This window comes from Argopecten irradians, chromosome 11 (genome assembly GCF_041381155.1).
Source record: "Argopecten irradians isolate NY chromosome 11, Ai_NY, whole genome shotgun sequence".
In the NCBI taxonomy this organism is placed as follows: Eukaryota; Metazoa; Mollusca; class Bivalvia; order Pectinida; family Pectinidae; genus Argopecten; species Argopecten irradians.
This window is the reverse complement of record NC_091144.1, coordinates 34,284,324-34,295,015: the sequence shown is the minus strand read 5'-3', so window position 1 is coordinate 34,295,015 and position 10,692 is coordinate 34,284,324. Positions and strand designations below refer to the sequence as shown.

Below are 10,692 nucleotides of genomic sequence, written 5' to 3'. Positions count from 1 at the left end.
AGGGAATCGGATATGATAGTACAACTCGGCGATATCGATATGTAACAATCTTAAGGCGACGGCGATATAGGGGTGTGGGGACATCGGCGATATCGATATGTACAACTTAAGGCGACGATAGGGGTGTCAACTTAAGGCGACCATCGGGATATCGATATGTACAACTTAAGGCGACGATAGGGGGTGTAGGACATCAGCGATATCGATATATAAACTTAAGGTGACGATAGGGGGTGTGTGGGAAATCGGCGATAAAGATATGTAAAACTTAAGGCGACGACAGAGGTGTGGAAAATCGGCGATAAAGATATGTAAAACTTAAGGCGACGACAGGGGTGTGAGACATCGGCTATATAGATTTGTACAACTTAAGGCGACAATAAGGGGTGTGGGACATCAGCGGAGTAGGGGGGTGGGGGTGGGACATCGACTAATTGATATTTACAACTTATGACAACGATAGAGGGTTTGGGACATCATCGATCTCGATATGTACAACTTAAGGCGATGATAGGGTGTGTGGGACATCGGCGATATTGATATGTAAAACTTAAGGCGACCATCGGCGATATCGATATGTACAAGTTAAGGCGACGATAAGAGGTGTGGGACATCAGCGATATCAATATGTTAACTTAAGGCGAAGAAAAAGGGTGTGTGGGATATCGGGGATATAGATATGTACAACTTAAGACGACGATAGGGAGTGGGGGTGGGACATCGACTAATTGATATTTACAATTTATGGCAACGATAGAGGGTTTGGGACATCAGCGATATCGATATGTACAACTTAAGGCGACGATAGGGGGTGGGATGGGACATCGGTGATATCGATATGTACAACTTAAGCCGACGATAGGGGGTGGGATGGGACATCATCGATCTCGATATGTACAACTTAAGCCGACGATAGGGGGTGGGATGGGACATCGGTGATATCGATATGTACAAGTTAAGGCGACGATAGGGATGTGGGACATCAGCGATATCGATATGTACAATTTTCATTCCGACCCTACTTTTTCATTATGTCCAGTCCAAACGACCTTATTCCGTCCCAATGATTGCATTCGGTCCCTATTTCATTCCGTCCATCGACTTCATTCCTAACCGACGACTTGCTGTCGTTTTCACAACTTCATTCCATGTCTTAATCATGCCATTCATCACTAGTGTACTTTGGACATCATTGCATCCGACGACGTCATCGCGTCTCTTTGGTCGCCATGTATACCAAAGAGCACTCTGCCATAGCAACCTTTTGTCGTGTACTCAATAATTGACAATCAATGCATGCTTTGTGTGTATATGATATTTAATGACATTGAGGAAAATAATTAATCGCGATGAATGACTTTCAGAGCTATATCAAATAGCCGTGTCCTTAGTGTGACCTCTACGTGTATGTAACGCAGCACTAGGTATGAATCAACATCAACCACGGCAGTTTATTGTCTGTAATGTTGTTTTGCTGTCGTGTTTCTAAGAAACCGTATATATACATTATGTATTCATGATCTGCTCCCTATATTGATATGACTGTGTGGTTTATAAAATATACTAAAGCATGTGATACATATTTTTATGAAATAATTTGTGATAAAATCATCTTAATATGTTAAATTATGTTCGTATAGTCATAATTTCATTTTCTCTCAATGTTTACTCATGTTTTTTCATTGACCATCGACAATTTCGAGGATAATATTTGAATGTTATTTTTCGTCATCCAAGTTGTTATTGTGTGGTGTATCTTTATATTAATAAAAATGCATTTAAATATTTATATAAATATAATGTACGTTTGATAGTGATTGTGACGTCGCGAATACTTGCTGTTGTCACAAAAACAATTTGTTAATTATCGTTTGATACAATAATTCATATTTTTATATATTTATATAGCCATGTGCACGTTATCGTTTATTATGCGCGCGCATTTAAATCGGGACTTAAGCAACCTCTTTTCATCATTTGAGAACAAAAAGTAAAAGTTTAAAACTAAAATTTATCAAAACTATTTTGATGTGACAAAAATATCATAAAGCAAAATCAAGGATAAATTTCAAAATATGTTGCTAAAATAACTTAACTATGGGGATCGTAGAATATGACGTCACTGTCTTGTTAAAAATGAAATCATCAATACTTAATAATTACAAATTTTGTACAGTTATATAACTGAATTAAAATTGATATAAATGGTAATTAGTATCTATTTGAAACAGATCCAGGCGAATTAGTGTTTTTCCAGTAATAAAAGTAAGTTACTTCATTCACACTACATGTTGTATTACCATCATTGAAGTTTGAGCCCCTTCTTCACTTCATAATAAAGGTATCTAAAATAATTATTTACATACTGATAAAATATCCATGACATGATGCCATATATGGAATGTGGTACTGATTGTGTAGACAACAAAAGCAGAAAAAAAGTATTTCATATGTATTTATACATAATATATACAATTAAACATCAATAATTGTCCAAATGATAAATATTGTTTATGCTCTGTCAGCGGTGAAGCATCTTTAACCAAAATGTTATTTAGCGAATTTCACAAAGAAAAGTCTAGAGTCAAACAACATGTTCACAAAATGTAAAAGGTATCCAATATCTTAAGTTACATAATAAAACATTCATTGCCTCGTATTGCGATCACCAACGCCTTTACATTAATCGATCGATTACATTTTGAGCTAAATAATTTGTATAGATGTCTCATTACAAGATTTTTTGTATGTAGCATCCGATATATTACGAGGGTGGAGTTTCTATGAAAGTATATTTTCTTATTCTTTTTAAGATGCTTCATTCACTTATTCTATTTTCTTCATACTCAATTGTTTTCAAACATTTTGCAAATTCCGTCCAAACATTTAACCGACCATTGGAAATCAATAACATCTATTTTTTATTATCTAAAGCCTCCGCTAATACGCTATGTATGAGCAATATGAGTCACCGGTTTATGTATTTATTAAGGATATTACCCTTTGCTATCGTGTTTCTAAGACACCGTGTATGTACTTTGATCTGCTCCCTTTATTGACATGTGTGTGTTTTATAAATTTTACATGCAATACATATTTTTGTATGAAATTATTTGTGATAAGTTCCACTGATGATAAAATATGTTCATATTATCATAATCGGAATAATCCATGTACCACGTGATACCCGATAACGTTTGTACGGGACTACTGTTTCTATTAGTGACGGAATGACGTCATAAGATTATATCCCGCGTTAATGTCGTTTCAGCGAGAAGATTACAAAAAGTTACGTTCCATCACCAATGGAGATACTAGTCCCGCACAAACATTTTCGCGTATCGTGGTACGTGAAAAAAGTCCCATTGTATTAATAAGTTTTTCAAAATACTTATATTTAGTATTTTTCATTGACCGTGAATATGCACTTCCTACATGTATGTCAGTGATATCATCTTGCGGAAGGTGCTCGTATGATATAGCTTGTAAAATAGTTTAAGTCCTCCTGAGTTAGAATCTGAGAAGTTTGTTAAAAATAAGAGCTTGAACTGAGACATTATAGAGTATAGTGGTTAATGCTTACACAATCAAACCTGTCTATTCCGTATTTGGATATCACAGAGTTATCTCCCATCCCGGGTAGGTATTAATTGTGACGTCGTGTGTTTGCGAACGAAACGTCATATTTCAGAGAGAAAACAACGTGAGGTTAACTTACAAACTAATGACGTCACAATGGACACCTACCATGGGGGTGTAGAGATCGTAAGCGATCGGACAATAAGGTATATTAATGTACTACTTTTATGATAATATATCACCTCGTTTAAGCATTTTCGATAAGGAATTATATTCAATAGTATCCATCTTTTGCATTGTTATGAATTATTGTTAGGCATTTCAAAATGCGAAATTATATAATATTCAAAAGACACAAAGATACCCTCTTTATATCAAAATTTATATAATGATGAAATATGACCTTAATAGACATCTACTATAATCAAATGAAGGGTACTGCTATCATTTTACTCTCTTAAATGTGAGAAAATAATAAACAAGTTTTGATATTTTTTTCTTTTTGTTTCGTAAATTTGTTCATTGCTTACCTGCAAAATATCACTGTCGGGCAATAGTAACTAACTAACTAACATCCTGATAAATTCATAAGAATTATCTAATAAATTTATTTATTACCTGGGTTCAGATTCAACATTCATTCCTTAACCCTTAACCCTCAAATTTTCCATAGAAAAGCAATACAGATTTTAATAATGGTCCCTTAACTTCATCTTTAATAACAATTCCTTAAAGTTGAGAAATGTTCATGAAACTGGGCCCTAACTATCTATTTAAGCATGCATTAAGTAATTTGATTGTCCTCGTAAAAACAATACGTGCTTCTAATTCTTGACTAATCGCCAGGTGTGCAAAGGTTGCGACTGTTGCATACCCTTTAAATGTGTGTCGTAGCTTCCCGCCTCTGAGACCTCTTTCAAGTTTTCTTCCAATCTTGTTTGTTCATGGGCTTTGGCAAATTTGAGTAAATGAAAGAAAATTTCTATTTAGTCATACGATGCTTTAAAAGTTGCTTAATTTCTTTGTATGTATATAAAATTTTATGCTAATTCTACTGATTAGAATCCACGTATTTAATAAAAAAAAAATTGAAACTAGGATAAACTAAATCAAATCAATAATTCAATACATACATGCACATCGTATTGTCATACCAATATGCTTTGTTAAACTGAATTAAAAAATCTATGCATATGTCTTGAAATTTATTTTCTTATTTAATTTCTATTTTACATATCTCAAATATAAATCATGTTGTACTATTAAGCCTATCAGCTACCTAAATTTTTCATCTGCATATATGTTTTCTGCGTTTCAAAGTATAACAGAAAATAATTGCCCTACAGGCTCTTCATTCGGATGTTTCCGTGACGTACCTCGTTACATTGTCCAGTGGGAGAGCGCGACGTTAAAAATACGTGCAAGTGTGGGCAAGTGCTCTTGGACACATGAGGTGTTTCATTCTGGTCGTGGACGTCTGTTTGCGCGCGGACTTACAAAATTGACCCGGCAATCGTCGAAAAGCAAATTCAGGCAAGCATAAAGGCATCCCAGCACGACATGTTAGGCCATCTTGAATTTCTGCTTACCAACAACCTGGACTTATTTTGGAACGAGATATCTATAAATGAATATCAGAGAAAACTATCTGAAGCCAAATATCCAAAATTGAATAAATGAAATAAAATGCTTAATCTTTTAAGCACAAAGGTAATGAGGAACAATTCAAACTAAACATAAAGGTAATCACAAAGCTTGGAGAAGCACAAACAAGCATTACAGAACGTCAAGATGTGGTTATAATTACAGTGTCGAACAAATGGTACAGCCATTCTGAAATGCATGCAAAAGTTTATATGACTCGCAGAGTCATTAAACCCAGTTGGAAAGTCTTTATCGAATATGAAACCAACGAGTTAACAGAAGATTCAGGCGACGAAATGTGTATTCCTGTTGCCTACACTGGTCTGTTGCAGTTTGCATTAGAGTTATTAATTTGAAGCGTAGTATATAATGACTGTTTTCATACAGGATAATTACGTTCTATTCCTGATGGTCGTGACACAACGTGAGACAGCGCAGGAGGACGTGATAGACAAACGTGATTATTCGTGACTATCGAATATGCCGTGTCATATTTTATTAGTCAAAGCATTTCCCGCAGTATCTGATCTTGTTTGTCAATTATGATGATATAAACTAAACCAAAGCTAATATAAAGGCCAACTTCCTTTCCGAAACTGTGCCAGAAGGTAAAACAGCGAAATGGATATTTATTTTTAAACAATATATTCACTGTTCATGAAGGAAATCTTACTTTTGTCTGATGTTGTTACCTCATCTCAGGCCATCAATATACATAATAATATTTTCTTATCTTAATATTGTTTTAAAGAAACTTTATTTTTGTTTGTTTTGGAAAGATTGTGGGTCTTACTAATTGGCTTACATTATTGATAAAACACTAATGATTTTACAACGTGGACAAGCTGTGTATAATAAAATATTTCATTCAATCTTCCCGTTAGTATATAGCGTAATTTGCATAAAAATGCAATGAATTATAGAAAAGGCTTGTATTGGCGTCAAATACATGGTTATATTGGAGAAAAGCTTGTATAGTGAGGTTTGGAGTGCAAGAATGGAAAGTGGATTATCATAGTAAATTATGTACATTTACAAAGTGATCACAGTAATGTAAACAATATCAAACATCAAGAGGCCCATGTGCTTTAAGTAACGGTCACCTGACTCATGGCACAAAACAACAGTCACAGTGTAAAGTAGTGGTTAACAATTAATATAAGCAATACAAGGAACTCCTTTTTTGAATACGTAAGTTTCTGAAATAGTTAAAGGTCTGTTGTTGAACAAACTTGGTAGCCCTTCATCCATATAGGAGTGTAACCACTTCAAAGATGAAGGAGGAGTCAGATTTTAAAGCCAAAGTTCAACAAAGCTCCCATTTTGGACCCCTGCCGTTCTATCCTCATGGGTCTTACCTCGTCCTTTATAAATTATGGTTGTCCTCACCTAGTTTCCCCTTCTGAGCCCCGCCCCTCTGTCCCTAGGGTCCGACCTAGCTCGTTTATATTAAATATGATTGTCCTTTCCCAGTGATGTTTCACACAAAATATGGATGCATCAATCCACTCAAGGGTTAATGAGGAAGGCTTTTAAAGCAAAATGTAATCAAAATTCCCCCTTCTGAGCCCCGCCCCTCTGTCCCCAGCGGTCGGACCTAACTTGATTATATAAAATATGACAGTCCTTCCTCTACGATGTTTTACACAAAATATGGATGAAATCCACTCAAGCGGCCATCTTGGAATACGAAATATTTGCCAAAATGTTTGCATGTTGTTCACCATCGCTTAAAACTCCTACAGACTAATTTTCGTTGAGATCGGAGAACAAAACCTGAAAACAGGACTTGGGGCCCGCAGCCATCTTGGAATACCAAACATTTTTCAAAAATGTTTGTATATTGTTTGTTATCCCTTAAAACCCCTACAGACCAATTTTCATTTGAGATCGGAGACTGAAGCCTGAAAACAGGAAGTGGGCCAGTGGCCATCTTACTAAAATCTTTATATAAAGTATGATTGTCCTTCCCTGTTTCACACCAAATATAGATGAAAACTCAGGAGTTGTGGAGGAGTAGGATTTTAAAGCTAAAATTTAAAAAAATCCCCATTTTGAAGTCCCACTCTTCAGTCCCTAGCGGTTGGAGCAAGCTCATTTGTATTAAGTATGATTGCCCTTTTCCAATGATACTTCACAGCAAATATGGATGAAATTCAAGCAAGGGTTAAGGTGGAGTAGGAATTTTAGAACTAAAATTTAGAAAAATTTTCTACTTTTGGGACCCCATCCCTCAGCCCCTAGGGGTCGGAGCAGGCTCATTTATATGAAATATGATTACACTTTCCCAGCAATATTTCAAACCAAATTCAGTTCCCATCCATCCAAGTATAAGGAGGAGTGGGGTTTTAAAGCTAAAATCAAGAAAACTTGCCTATTTGGGGCCCCGCCCCTCTGCCCCTAGGGGTTGGACCTAATTTACTAATATAAAATATGGTTGGCCTTTTCCAACAATGTTTCAAAACAAATTTGATTGCCATTCATCCAAGGATGAAGGAGGAGTAGGATTTTAAAGCTAAAATAAAGAAAATTTGCCCTTTTGGGGCCCCAACCCTCAGCCCCTAGAGGTTGGACAAGGCTCATTTATATCAAAATAGATTGTCTTTCTCCAATGATGTTTCATACCAAATATGGATGAAAACTCAAGAGTTGAGGAGAAGTAGGATTTTAAAACTTAAATTTAAAAAAATCCCCCTTTTGGGGTCCCACTCTTCAGTCACTAGCGGTTGGAGCAAGCTCATTTGTATTAAGTATGATTGCCCTTTTCCAATGATATTTCACACCAAATATGGATGAAATCCAAGCAAGGGTTAAGGTGGAGTAGGAATTTAGAACTAAAATTAGAAAATTTTCTACTTTTGGGACCCCATCCCTTAGCCCCTAGGGGTCGGAGCAGGCTCATTTATATAAAATATGATAACCCTTTCCCAATGATGGGTTAGGAGGAGTAGGCTATTGTATAAATAGTCTTAAGCACGGCGCATGGCGCACGACGACGGACGAAACACGATGACAATAGGTAATCCTGACCTAAAAATTGAAAGTCGACAGTAGCCACACAAAGCAGGCCTAGGAGTTTTGTTGAGTTCAGTGGTATTCATAATTAACACAATTCCTAATCAAACATGCACACATCTAATTTTTTCAGTCTTGTTTTTAACCTAAACACACATATATCAAAAAAGTTCCAAAATTTTCAAATTAAATATATGATAACGAGATTTTAAAAAATGGTTCATTTGGTAGCCAGTTTGAAAATGTGTCTTTCTTCGCTTTGAGTAGAGCCAATTTTGCACCATTTTTTGCTTCGATTACAATGGACTTGTACATTAGTTAGAGGGTCCAGAATACAAATTACTGTTAGGCATGGTATCTTTACAAAACATATTTAATTCACAAAGTTGAAGTTGTCCAACACAAGTTTGTTTAGTTGTTTTATAAATCTTATGTCTTACACTGCCATTTGTAAGCTTTTTTAGTTAATAATGTAATAATAATAATAATATCAGAATAAATCTGCCTCGTTTTGATATTTGGTTCCATCACAAAAACTGTTTTATAGTTGTGTTTTCTTTTTATGTATATGGAAACCATCACATGGACACAGTTCTTTTTTACTTATATATATATATATATATATATATACCTTCACAAGTAAGCATTGATTTTTCACTATATACATGTATATAAGTATATAATATATATATACTGTTGGTTATAAATTTGTGTCAGGTCCCTGTGAACCAATCTTGTGTTACGTCGATGTAAACTAAACGTGGTTTAGTCCCTTATATAATTGGAAATGTACATTAAAGACATTAAGTTAAGTTGTATAGCCAGTGTAGTAAAATATATCAATGTGAGAATATAGTTCTTTTTTATGGATGGAATTCAACTTTAATTGTCTAAATTGTACACCTGAGACTGCAATATATTTTGTTTGTCTTCTGAATCATTTAAAGCCTGTCTGAAGGCAACTCCGAAAAAATATTAAAGTTTCCACCTCACAAGATGAAATATAACTGGTATTCAACAAGAACAAGAGGCCTGAGAGGCCTTGATGGCCACCTGAGTGCTGATACAGAAATTAAAAAAGACATTGCAAAGTTGGTTCAAATCTGTAAAAGGTATTTAAGAACTAGAATAAACTTTTAAGTTAAACCTTCGTATTAGAAATTTTATTTTTGTTTTCATTTTGATAGTAAGTGTAATATGTTATTATGTTACCAAACCTTATGCTTAAAATTCCTATTTGCTTTGCCAACATTTAACAACAAAACCAAACTAGAAGTCATTCAATGTCAGTGATTTTATAAATTTCACTTTTTAATCTATGAAGATTATTTGGTTCCATCAAACCTGTGAATTCAGAAGAAGATTTTTGAAAGGTGGGGTTACAAAATCCGCCCACGCGTCGAATTTTTTTCAAATTTTGCAGTGTTAAAGGTCTAGGTATATAACTACTTTTTATGTGCTTTTTAATTCTTTTGTATGTTTTAAAAAGGCATAAAGGGCCTGAAATGATATTTTCTAAAATTACTTTGGGTATGTGGCAAGGGGACCCCTTGTGTCCATCTTTTGAACATATTTTTAGTTTTTTAATTATTTTTGATGATAAAAGATACTTCATTCTTTATTTAATATCCATTTATAATGATATTTACGAATTATTTTTACGACAAATTGATTTTGAAGCAAAAAAACTCAATTTTTTGTCAGGATAAAAATTGAGGATATTGGGTTTGCTCGAAATATTTGGCATGTTATCGATTTTGTCCATACTTTTAAACCATTTCAAAAACATGCTATAGGTATAATCTTATAACAGATGCTTTTTAAAAAAAAATCGAAATCCGGGAAAATAGCATTTCATTGGCTGAAATGTAGCGAGGGGAATTTTCTAAAAAATCAATATTTGCCCTAGTTGACCATAAATTTAAAATTGATCATAGACACCATAATAAAACAACAGTTAGTGATAGATTTTTTTTTGTTAACTAACATGTACTCTAAAATTATTGCATTTTATTCCAGCATTTTCCCAAACAGTACAAAAAAACCTAACAACTAGATATGCTCTAAATAGTTTCTCTTTACATATCAGAAGTAAAATAATTATTGGAAAGAGGTGGGTTTTTTCCAGCAACTTAAACGCAAAAGGTACAAATAAGATTATCCATCTCTCTTATGTAGATAAAAACTGTTTTAAATTGAATTAAAAATGATTATAGAGAGAAACAGAGTTATATTTGATTTTCAAATAAAATATGTATAATTTAAAAATAATACCAGCACCACAAAGGCTGCAATCTTGATTTTTAGCAATCAGAGGGCTTTTATTTCGAAACAATGGCAACAATGAATTTAAAACTGTTATTATTTCATTCGGCATACCCCATAACCCATATGTACCAATTTTCACTTATATCTAATAATATCTAAAATTCAACCAATCAGAGACCTCCATTT

At 34.2% G+C, this 10,692-nt stretch overlaps 1 long non-coding RNA gene across 1 annotated transcript; it reads left to right on the top strand.

Moving 5' to 3' along the window:
• The first annotated feature begins 83 nt into the window (after positions 1 to 83).
• Positions 84 to 4,074, top strand: LOC138335382 (uncharacterized). Its single transcript, XR_011210272.1, has 2 exons — positions 84 to 517; positions 604 to 4,074. It is a non-coding gene; the product is annotated as an uncharacterized lncRNA (long non-coding RNA).
• The last annotated feature ends 6,618 nt before the right edge of the window (positions 4,075 to 10,692 follow it).